Here is a 12,456-nt window from a genome sequence, read left to right as displayed (position 1 = left end):
AGTGTGGCGTGAGCGTCGCGTAAGTGTGGCGTGAGCGTCGCATAACGTGGCGAGTTACGATAGGCGTAGAGTTCTGGACACCAAGCGTCGCTTAAGCGTGATCGTTTTGTTTGCATACAAGTTCTTCACGCATACGCCTGTCGTAATGACGACAGATTCTCACGCTACGGTACGACTACGCTTCGTGAGCGGACTTGTTTGAACTTGTACATGCTCGTAGGGCTTTCGTTCTACGCCACGCTTACGCGACGCTCACGCCTACGCCTCGTGTTGTGAGGCCTAACGGTTCCAAAAGTCGTGATTATAAAGCAGACAGCGCCTCGCATGAGCTCAAATAAAATACGGCACCGTATCCGAATCCGGCCATTGAATATTCAGACTTTGCGGACTTGGCCCATTTTTCACGGGCAGGAAATTAAATCTCTTCATTGTTTTAAGCGGAGGTTTATGCGAAGGTTTCTGGTCATTCTAATGATATTAAAATGCTGGGATTCATGCTAGATTTCATTTTCAGATGTTAAAATAACAGAACCCCTAGTGAACATTTCATCATTCTATAAAATTCATCTTTAAAATTTGCAGACTTATGAAGGTTTCCTGAAAGTATTTTATCTTCAACCAGCCAGTAGGTAGTAAATATTGAACCATTGAGTCAGAACCCTTATTCAAACACTCGCGTACTCTAGATTGAAAATAGGCACACTGTATTTTTTCTGAGAAACACTGATGTGCTATTCAGAATCAAAACGAGTTCATTTATAAATTCTGGAAACAGTCGGAATAAGTATCTATGTAAACTTCGCAACTTGTAAATGTGAACATTCCCTGAAATTACACTTTTTCAGATGCACCTGCTCCCGAAACCTACATGTTCATTAAACGCGCGATATTGCCCGGAAAAGTGTACATTTCTGGCTTGTTTGGTAAAGGTTTCATTTCCCGTTTAGTCTTGAAATGAAACTTTTGAAAGTAATTTTCTACTTAACACAATAAAAGATCATATTTAAATAATTGCTATTCCAACGCAAAAGATATAAACACATTTTTTAAATCACTGAATCATTTTTTGTCTAAAAAATATTTAGTATTTTTCTGTAAAAAGATATTTTTGACACAAAATCTATTGTAAACTTATTTATATACCTAAGAGATTTAATTATTATTTAAAATTATCGAAATATAATTTTTACCAAGGTATTCTCTCATGGTGTCAGTATTTATTAATTTTTTGTATATTTTCATTTATGTCCCTAAATGGCCTAAATGATGCCACTGTAAATGTTTTAAAATGAAAGAACCCTTAGTAGTCACAGAAAAAATGTATGTTTATTGCCTGTTTTTTTTTTTAAATATAAGCAATAAGAACATTATGTAAAAATTACAATCCATTTATGTTATTATGACAAACCACTCATAATTCAAGCGCTCCCAAATCCTGCCCCATAAAAGCGGTTAAAACCATAACAATTATCTGTTCAACCGCCAGTAAATTACACAATACAATAAATCATACAATACGTCCACGGGAACGTTAATTGCCGCGGCCGTAAAATTTCCTTGCCGGCCGCTGTTCAGTAATACGCAAGAGATCTTAATAAATTGCACGAAATGAGGGCAATAGATTGAAACAGAAAATATTATGTCCTAAATTTAGAGGCTTTCGGAAGAAACAGAGTGGGAGGTTCCTAAAAATGCCGGTTTTCCGCGGTTTCAAGCGGGAAACTGCTAGATGAGTCCAATGATATAAAATATTTTTATAATATTACAATAACTATAGGATTAACTTTGGTACTAGCACTAGGTACACCTGTATTACAGGGAAATGGTCATCAGATCATAATACTCGTACTGAAGAACTTTGTTTAGAAAATAAAGAGTTTATTTTATTATTTCATAAAGCGGGGCTCCTATAATCCGATCAGCAAACTTTTCTGAGATCACACCAGTACAGCTACCACCAGTTTGGCAAGGACATAAACGCTTAGGTGAACGTATTTAACAGCCGGGTTCACATTTGTCTGTCGTGTTGTGTTGTGATGCATCAGAACGGTATCGGTTTCATACACAGTCACAACACACGGCATCAGAGAAATGTGAACGCAACTATATTAAATGTATGAAACCGATACCGTTCTGATGCATCACAACACAACACGACAGACAAATGTGAACCCGGCTATACTTCCTAAGCATCTCGCGTAGGTACTGGTATATTAGTGCGAGCGAGATGTATAGAAAGTAAAGTACGTAGACATTAGCGTATATGACAATGTTGACATTGTCTATGACTCTTTTAATTTAACCTTACAAATAATTTAACCTGGCTATAAAATATGGTTGTCTGTAATTTAACCTGGCTATAAAATATGGTTGTCTGTAATTTAACCTGGCTATAAAATATGGTTGTCTGTAATTTAACCTGGCTATAAAATATGGTTGTCTGTAAAGTCGGTTTAAGGACGATAATTTTGCGTGATAACGTCATAAGAAAACATCGATGAAAAATTGCATACTTTTATACATTACCATGGAGATCACAACGTTACCGTGGAGATCCGTCCACAACGTGACACTTTTTCGTGCATGCTACCGGTGTTCATCGATTTATAAGACGTTATCAAGTCAAAACTCTCTTGTATAATAATCGATAGCCTTAAAAACACAAACCCAACATTTAATAAGGGCAAGCACATTCAGCAAGCCGTAAAATATTTCGTGACTTTTATTTCAATTGTGACTGTAAATTCGGGCCAGGATTTTACGGCAATAGTAAATCATATTAGGGCGGTAAAGGTTGGTTGACTGGTAGAGAATGCCTCAAGGCGTTAAGTCCGCCATTTGTACTCTTTTTGTGTAAATTTGTGCAATAAAGTTTAAATAGGTAAATAAATAAAGGACTTTAACTGGCGGTTTTGGGTTCAAAATTCAAAAACAACGGAACCTAGCAACGGAATAACAAGCAAAATTGATTTCTCTTCCACAAAATTTCATAAAACTAATCATAATATATCGTTTGCCGATATCCCTGAGATCCGCTCGCGAGCTATAGACAAGCCGCACAGCAGCACTGTCTCTGCGGAGACCGCAGTGCGGGCTGGCGCCGCCTGCGTGTGGTGCACCTCGATGCCCCTTCGTTTGACACCATAAATGTCAACATTGAAAATGTTTACTAACTAATATTTTTGTGAAAATATTCCACCAATTATCAAAACTTCACTTTGAAAAGTGCTTCTTGCTGTATCAGTGCAAATATCAGTGTTCAAGTTTTGTTAGCTCGACTCTTCTCCGCCTCTGAAAAAACTTATCCTGTGCAGAAGATTCATTTAGTGCAGTGGTGTTTTTATATAATTTTATTTCTTATTACTTATATTTAAGACATAGTATTTAGCCTATTATATAGTTAATGCTCCCCAGCCTTATGTCACAAATCCCATCAACATCCGTTCACCAAAATGGACCTAGCACTGCCAGCAACAACGTCACTGAAGATCTTTTACCCTGCCCTCACTGCCCACAGTCCCGCCGTCTTTACAAAGGTAGCAGAGGTCTCAACGTCCATATTACTCGCATTCACATTACTCAGTCGCAAACTTCCCAACAGCCGCAACATATAAATACGGCGCCCACTCATATCAGGAGTAACAATACTACTTAGATGTCCGAGTGGTCACTGTCTCGGTACATGTCGTACCGTTAGTTTTATAGGTGGCAGCAGGATTTGTATTACATATTAGCGTCGAGCACTGAGACGTGAGACTAAGACGTTTAACTTACCAGTAAATAAGTAGGTATATTCAAAAAAAAAAAAAAAAGTCCAAAGAAAAAAGTCTAAGGAACGCACACAGAGGCAGGTATCAAGCACGCGCGATGCGGCAGATGTTGCCATCTTTGATTGGTTCTGCTCTTTGCCTTTGAAACTTCCGTACAATCAGCACTTTTATGTTAACGGCGAAAACCTTTCTTATGCCCCAGAAAATACAGTTATTTATTTTATACAATACTTGTCGTTGACTGTACATTTTATAAGGAATATGAGTTACTGGTTGGACACTCGATACAAATGATTTATTCTTCAGTAGCCATTTGTTCACTCGAGAAACGCCAATGTATTCAATCGACTTCGCCTAGAAAGCACCAGGTGTAACATCTTTAATGATATCTACTTTCTCATTATTAATCATCAGAATTGTGGTTTTGTTTTGGTGTGCGTTATCATCTTAATGCTTTAATCGTGTTTAACTTGATGTTTAAAAAATAGTGAAAAAGTGTGTATTAAACTTGCGCACGCTTTTCGAGTTGTTGCTTATTGCGAAGGTATAAATCGTCGGGTGACAAGTAAAAGTCACTAAGTACTATCAAAAAATTAAAGTAACAATGCACTTTATTACACTTGTAACACGGTTTATTGTCCAATAATTTCAATGATGTTAGTTAGTGACTTATACTTGTCACCCGACGAAATATCAAATTAACAATCCCGATTTGTATATTTTTAATAGTATTAAGAGACAAAGCCATTACAAAAAAAATCTGCGTGTCAGCGGTTTATTGGTTTTAATGTTAACTATATGAGGCATTCTGCTCTTATCCTCCCTACTATACCTAAGTACCCTAGATTTATAAAAAAAAAAATCATGCAAGTTAGTGTTAGCAATGAGAGTTATAAAAGTCAAAATAAAATAACTCAGAGGTACGTATGTACAGCTGTAGTTAGCACATTAAACATTGCACATCTAAAAACAATAACATTAAGTTGGGTCTTTAACGTTAAGTGATACAAGTACGAGAACACAATTAGGTAAAATAGGTAAAAGAAAAAAAAGGTAAGTATTAACAATTTACCGGATTGGCTTGGTTCGCAACGGAATGCAACTCCTATCGTTAAAAGAATTCCTAAGGGAGCTCGCATTTCCGTTGCGAATGCCTTATGCCCAATTATATTAAAAACTGTTAGCGAAAATTCATTTCAAAGTTGGACCCAGCTATTATCCTTTACCTACAGAACATTACACGTTAGCGACACAAACAACAACATATCCCTTACTCAGAAAATTAAATCGAACTGTATCCTTCCAACTGACCCAGTTCCCCGCCCTCAGTCGAATCGTACCCCAAATAATAATAAAATATTTAAAATAGTGGAACAAAAAGTCACAGACGGTGATATAAAGGGAGCCGCCCAAATGCTTTTCTCCAGTGACGTTGTTGCACCAGATACCCCTGACACCGTTTCAGCATTAATTTCTAAACATCCACTTCCAGCAGCATCTCTTCGCTTGCCTGATCCCCCGGACTCTGGAGCACCACACCTCATTGCCACTAAAAAGGATGTGCTAGCCGCTGTGATGTCTTTCAAGAATGGCTCCGCCGGCGGCCTCGATGGCCTCTCTCCGCAACATCTGAAAGATTTGCTGTGCGGTGCCACCGGTGACGCCGGAGAGCATTTGCTGGACGCCATCACACAGCTAGTAAACATCATGCTTTCTGGCAAAGTATGCGACGAGGTATTAGACATCCTATATGGTGCTAATCTCTGTGCCCTTAAAAAAAAAGATGGGGGCATTAGACCCATCGCCATAGGCCTAACTTATAGACGTATCTGTTCTAAAATCTGCTGTAAATCCATTTTTCCCACTCTCACAAATAAATTTCAGCCTCTTCAACTCGGTTTTGGCAGCAAAGGTGGGTGTGAAGCTGCTGTACATGCAACACGCGCCTTCGTTGGAGACGACACTTGCGAGGTGCTGCTGAAAGTGGACGTGAAAAACGCCTTCAATTCTGTTGACAGAGGCGCTCTTCTTACACAAATTCAGGACGCCACCCCCCTGATCTACAAATACCTATGGCAGTGCTATCACCAGCCCTCGCACCTACTCTTTAAAACAAATCGCCTGTCGTCTGCGGTGGGCTGCCAGCAGGGTGACCCTTTGGGACCCGCCATTTTCAGCCTCGCCATCCATCCAGTCATTTCCAACCTAAAGTCAAAATTCAATTCCTGGTATCTCGACGATGGGACTCTAGGTGGAAACTGGAAAACCGTTTTGGATGACTTGAAAAACCTAACTGATTCCTTTAGCGCAATAGGTCTGGAGCTAAACTTTTCCAAATGCGAGCTCTTCATCAACAAGCCCCTTCCTGCTGTCGACATGAAAAACATAATCTCATGCTTCAATATTCTAGCTCCCAATATCAAAATAATCGACAAACAATCCCTCCGACTCTTAGGCGCTCCCATCTTCCCGGAATCATTTCAACCGCTCATCAACGAACATCTCAGTATTCATCAAGCCTATTCGGACCGCCTTTTAAAAATCAGCGCACACATGGCATTAGTCATCATAAAGTTTTGCTTGTTCGTTCCCAAATTCACTTACATACTCAGATGCAGTCCCATCTGGAAATATCCCCATCTTATCGAGCCTTTAGATTCCGTACTCAAAACTACTATCTCATCAATCCTTAACATCCACCTCGATAATCGCGCCTGGACTCAGGCCTCCCTGCCAATCCGCCATGGCGGCCTGGGTATACGCCAAGTTGTCAGTGTGGCCCTCCCTGCGTTTTTGGCCTCTTTCCATAGTACACAGAACCTTGCGGTTAAGATTTTTTGCCCAGCTGCTGGAAACGAGTGCACCACCACTCTGAATGAGGCCCAAGACGTCTGGTTGCAGTCCTGCCCAGGCAGCCCGCTTCCAGTTTCCCTTAAATCACAAAAACAATGGGACGAGCCGCTCTGCAGATCAACCTTAAAAGAACTCACTGACTCTGCTCAGAGTTCAGCAGAGCGCGCTCGTCTGCTGGCAGTGGCGGAACCGGAAGCGGGTTACTGGCTTCACGCATTACCGTCAACCAATATTGGCACCCTGCTCGACAAGACGACCCTCACTCTTGCCACCTGCCTACGACTGGGCACCAAAACTAACGAGCCCCACCGCTGCCGCTGTGGCACCATGGTAGACGAACTGGGTCACCACGGCTTGTCTTGCCAAAGGAGCGCCGGCCGTATCTCCCGCCACGCATCCTTGAATGATGTCATCCGTAGGGCGCTTGCTTCCGTCAACGTGCCGGCCATACTTGAGCCGAACGGTATCGCACGCGACGACGGCAAGCGGCCCGACGGGATGTCACTCATCCCATGGAGGCTGGGGAGGACGCTTGTGTGGGACGCCACCTGCGTTGACACGCTCGCGCCGTCCCACCTACAGGCGACCTCCATCAAGGCGGGGGCTGCGGCCACAACAGCGGAACTAAACAAGCGGCGCAAATATGCTGTCCTCGGCGAGGGTTACATATTTGCGCCGTTCGGAGTCGAAACTCTGGGACCGTGGGGGCCCAGTGCGAAATCTTTATACAAAGAGATTTCCGAGCGTCTCGTAAATGCGTCTGGTGACCAGAGGGCTGGCAGCTACTTCGACCAGAGACTAAGTCTGGCCATTCAAAGAGGTAACGCTGCCAGTCTTCTGGGCACCATAACTCAAGATAGCGACCTTGGGAGCATTTTTTATTTATAAGTTTATTTCTAAGATTATTTTTAGTTTTATAATGCATGTACTTAGTTTAGTTTGTATTTTTATGTCACAATAAAAATAAAAATTGTGCTAAAGATACAAAAAAAAAAAAATTAGTGTTCAAATGTTGTTGTAGTTGAGTAATTCAAGTACAAACATCCTTTTATTTTTTATCTCTGTAAATAACCGGTTGTTTTTTCAAAAATCAACTTTCGGTTAAATTTCTGAGATTTAAGTATCCTCGTCCACACTGTTAACTGACAATTTGTAAACCTTATTGCAACAACATAATGTCACAAAACAGATACAGTACAGATACAGTTGGGACCAGTGCGAGCGCGAGTGTCAACCGCTTGAGACACGCGCCTGTGAACTTTTTTGTGCAATAATAGAGAAACAAAAATGAAGTTATTATAACTGTTCAGTGGACGGTTGTTTAAATTCAACATTAAACGGTGAATTGTCGTGTACACAATAGTTTTTTGTGCATAAATCATAGTTGACAACCCTAGAGCGACCGCCGGGCGTAGGTATGAAAAGTGAAGTACATACATGTGATTGACTTCTGTACTGTATCTATTTTGTGATAATGTTCTCGAATAATGGCTAGGGTGTTGCTGTCTGACCTGTCTATAAATGTGAGTTATTATACATATGTACCTGATTGCAAATCCGGTTTCTATACTATCTAACCATAGACTACTTGGCACTTAACCGCCGGGCTCCTTTTGGGTGCAACCAAAAGTATTAAGAATATAAATCAAATTTAACAAATATCAAAGCGGCTTAAGATCTGAACCGGGAAAGGGTTTACACGGTTCAATGGACCTGGGAAGTGGATTTGGGTTTCTTTCACTATTGTACGTGTTACATTTATGTATTATCTGTACTTGTATCTGATGTGAATATTATATTATGTACTAGTTTAATGTCTGTGGGTGATAATTTTCTTACGACTTCAATAAAGAAAGTTTTACACAAACAAATAACTTAAACGTATTTCACTGAGTTCAGAATAATATTTGTATGATGTTATCTATAGTTTGTCAAAGGACTGTCTCATTTCAAACATAGACAGAGAGAATCATACTATCTTTGTCTTACACTAGTGCTAGTACCCAAAAGAAAAGGATGAGTATAGTTTTTTGTTCTTATTTACTGACTTATCTTGCATTTCACTCATACTAGTCTGGACGTGTATTGTAGCGGGCGAGTGGCACGATCTAAATTACATGATTCAAATATAATTCTGATGTCAATGTATGTTCAAATTGGCCTGAAAGTCCGTAAATATTCAACTTATTTGTATGTAATTCATTCACGTTTCGTCAGTTAATACATCAGACAGAAAATATTATCTTTCATATATTTCAATAATAATTTGAAATTTTATTTTTACATTTTCATACCTAAAAAAGGAACCCACATAGGATCACTAAGTATTTAGTCTGTCAAGGTCCTTTTTCAAATGCAGACTTTTCTTTACAGGTTCGCTCTGATTTTATTTTAACACACCGTCTGGCCTCAATCTCACTTGACTGAAACCTTAAAAAGAGGCCTCATAATAGTCTAGCTAGGATACCTATTATTCTGTTTTCACAGGCCTCCCTATTCAGGCACTGTTTTATAAATTCAGGCGCTGTCCAACCTAGCAAACCTCACAAAGTATACATTTAGGGCACTACTTACCATCGCGACAGAATAAGTAATAGTATTATTGTCGCAGTCGGATTGTATAATCCGCCGTATTACATTACGGCTAGCCGTTTTACAAAACAGGGGCGTTTTGAAATGCGGCGGTTCGACGATTAGCCGGATTGAATGCGGCTGAATGAAAATCCGCCGGAATGTATTCGGCGCCATACGTTCTTCAACACGGCTAGCCGTAATGTAATACAGCGAGTCATTAGCCGCCGCTTTGACAGTTTTTAGTTCCCATTTTTAACACTCGTGGCGCTGCCTGACATAACAACAACAAACTATAAAAAACGCTGGGGTGTTCATCAAATCTGGAGTTCGTCGGACTGTTTCTTTTCAAAAAACATTTCCTTCGCAACTTAACTAGACGGAGCCCCGCTTCGCGGGGCTCCTATTTCTGAGCGGTTTGCCCTTCGGGCATCTGAAGCTACCTAACGAACCTAACCTACCTACCTATTGATTTAGTGAGACGTCCGTGAAAACATTACACTTTGGGGAAAAAAGCGTAGGTAGAGGTAAGTAGGTTAGGTTCGTTAGGTAGCTTCAGATGCCCGAAGGGCAAACCGCCCAGAAATAGGAGCCCCGCTTGCGGGGCTCCGTCTATTTAAGTTGGAAGGAAATGTTTTGGAAAAGAAACACATATAGTGCGGTGGGACCATGGTAAAAATAAATTAAATTGCAAACATTGTCAAACTCCGGTTACGTAGGCCACCGAAAGAACTGGTCACTCTACAATCTAAATAGTAGATACGATGCGGCTAAATGTAGGCCGCCTTATTGAAGAACGTATCGCAATGACAATCCGGCTAATCGTCGAACCGCCGCAATTCAAAACGCACCTGTTTTGTAAAACGGCTAGTCGTAATGTAATACGGCGGATTATACGATCTGACTACGACATTATCATACAGAACGGCCACGCACCGCCCCGCCCCGACTCGGATTACCTCGCCCCGCGACTGGCCGCGACATGAATCTGACGGATATCTGGCATGCTCTCAGTAGAGCGACTTACGCACACGTATACACAGTGATGCGTGTACAGACGTACCGCGCACACATATAAACGCAAATCATTTTTGATGTATGGCGTGTCCGCCCTGTGCCATCGCCCACACTGTGAACTGTCCATCTGTGGACCTTATTACAAAAGGCATAAGGTCCACAGATGGACAGTTAAGAGTGTTGCTGTTTGTACATATCTACTCGTACAGACAACCAATTTGATTCCTAGGCTACTGTAGAACCATGTCTTATTGAATCAATTTGTGCTATTCAACGACAGTGCTTATTGAGTGATGTATGCCATGTATCTAGTAGTTAAAGCGATAAGGTTCTAGTGTGGCCTAGGAATCAAATTTGTTGACTGTACTTGTACATCACGAGCCATTTTATTGAAATTAATTTTGTATCAAGTAGAAACGTCTGCAAACGATGCTATTAACCATAGAAACCAATAAAAAGTAGGAAAAATTCACTATTTCGGGTGGGACTGGAACCAACGACCGCTGGATTGCTAGCCCAGTGCTCTGCCATCTGAGCTACCAAGACCTTACCCAATATAGTGAATTTTTTCACTTTTATCTAATTAATTTTATTGAAAGTTGTACACTTTTCTACTTAGAGACATGCAGGTACTTAGAAACACAAGCTCTTTCGGTCTTAATACGATTCCTATACCATTTTTCATATACTTTGAATGTCGGTAACGTAACGAACATATATCATGTTAAAAAGTAGGTTTTTAAGTTTTTTTTCTTAAAATTTCATCGATTTTGAAAATTGATTTCAATGCTCGATTTTTTTTTTTATACCACATCGGTGGCAAACAAGCATACGGGCCACCTGATGGTAAGCAGTCACCGTAGCCTATGGACGCCTGCAACTCCAGAGGTGTTACATGCGCGTTGCCGACCTTTTTAAAAACCTGTACACTCCTTTTTTGAAGAACCCCATACTGTAGACCCTCGGGAAAACCTCGGAAGGGAGCTCATTCCACAGCCGGAGCGTCCGCGGGAGGAAATTCCTCTTAAACCGCACAGTATGCGACCATTTAGGTTTTTCCACAAATAGCCTAAAAACACAGACAATCTTGATAGATCTCTCTATTTTCCCATGAAATTGAAACCTCTATTTTATAAACTGCAAATTCACTATGTTTGAAAAAGCAATAATCCTTTTAACACTTCACAGCCCAAATTTAATTTAGCCTTTTTATACTTTTTAGTTCAGTTTTCAGGCAGTGTTTCAGCGCTCGTCTGCTTTATTTTGCTTTCAGAATATAGAATAACAAGTTCTCTCTTGCCAACTTAAAAGTAGGCTGGGAGACGTATTCAAAAATATGATATTATACATTTGATTAAATTAAATTACTTATTACAAATTTTTAAGGTGCGTTTTAGAGCTCTGTTCGTAATTTTTAGGTTCCGTACCTCAAAAGGAAAAACGGAACCTTTATAGGATCACTCGTGCGTCTGTCTGTCCGTCTGCCACAGCCTATTTTCTCCGAAACTACTGGACCAATTAAGTTGAAATTTGGCACACATATGTAAGTTTGTGACCCAAAGACGGACGTGTAACGTAAATAAATGAATTTTAAATATGGAGGCCATTTTTGGGGGGTAAATGAGAAAATTAAAAAATAAAGTTTTTCAAACTATATCCTGTTACATATCATATGAAAGAGCTCAGTGTAAGAAACTCAAATATATATTTTTAATAATTTTAGGATAAATAGTTTAGCAGTTATTCAAGAAAATAGGTAAAAATGACCACCCCCCCCCCTTATCTCCGAAACAACATCTACAATTTTGGGTCTACAATTTTGAAAAAAATACACAAAATAGTTCTTTACCTAATATCTATAGATGACAGGAAAACATATTAGAAATGTGCAGTCAAGCGCGCTTAATGTACGAACCCCTGGAACGCGAGTCCGGCTCGCACTTGGCCGGTTTTTTTTCTATCAAGCAAAAGTCAAGAAATCTAGTTTCGAAATGAGTGAAGTTACCAGAGGAAGGCCTCAAGATTACCTACTAAATACATTTTTGGCAACCGTATTGTGACCTAAAAAAGCACTACGATTTTTCAAAATCTCTGCTGGCTGACCTACTGCACCTTAAGGGCCACCCCACATCTAGCGTCTTTCGAGCGTCGGCGTCTCGTCGGCGTCTACAACTCTATGGCCCTGCTCGACGCAACGTCGACGCAACGTCGACGCAACTGCGCAGCGACGTCATTTTCCATAGCG

The 12,456-nt window shown here is 40.4% G+C and overlaps 1 long non-coding RNA gene across 1 annotated transcript in view; it reads left to right on the top strand.

The window, feature by feature from the left end:
- LOC134647433 (uncharacterized) overlaps positions 1 to 12,456 on the top strand; it is an 81,392-nt gene that overhangs the window by 56,896 nt on the left and 12,040 nt on the right. The window lies entirely within an intron of this gene.

The sequence above is a fragment of the Cydia amplana genome, chromosome 4 (assembly GCF_948474715.1).
Source record: "Cydia amplana chromosome 4, ilCydAmpl1.1, whole genome shotgun sequence".
In the NCBI taxonomy this organism is placed as follows: Eukaryota; Metazoa; Arthropoda; class Insecta; order Lepidoptera; family Tortricidae; genus Cydia; species Cydia amplana.
Note: the sequence above shows the minus strand (reverse complement) of the source record. Positions and strands in the feature narration are given on the sequence as shown.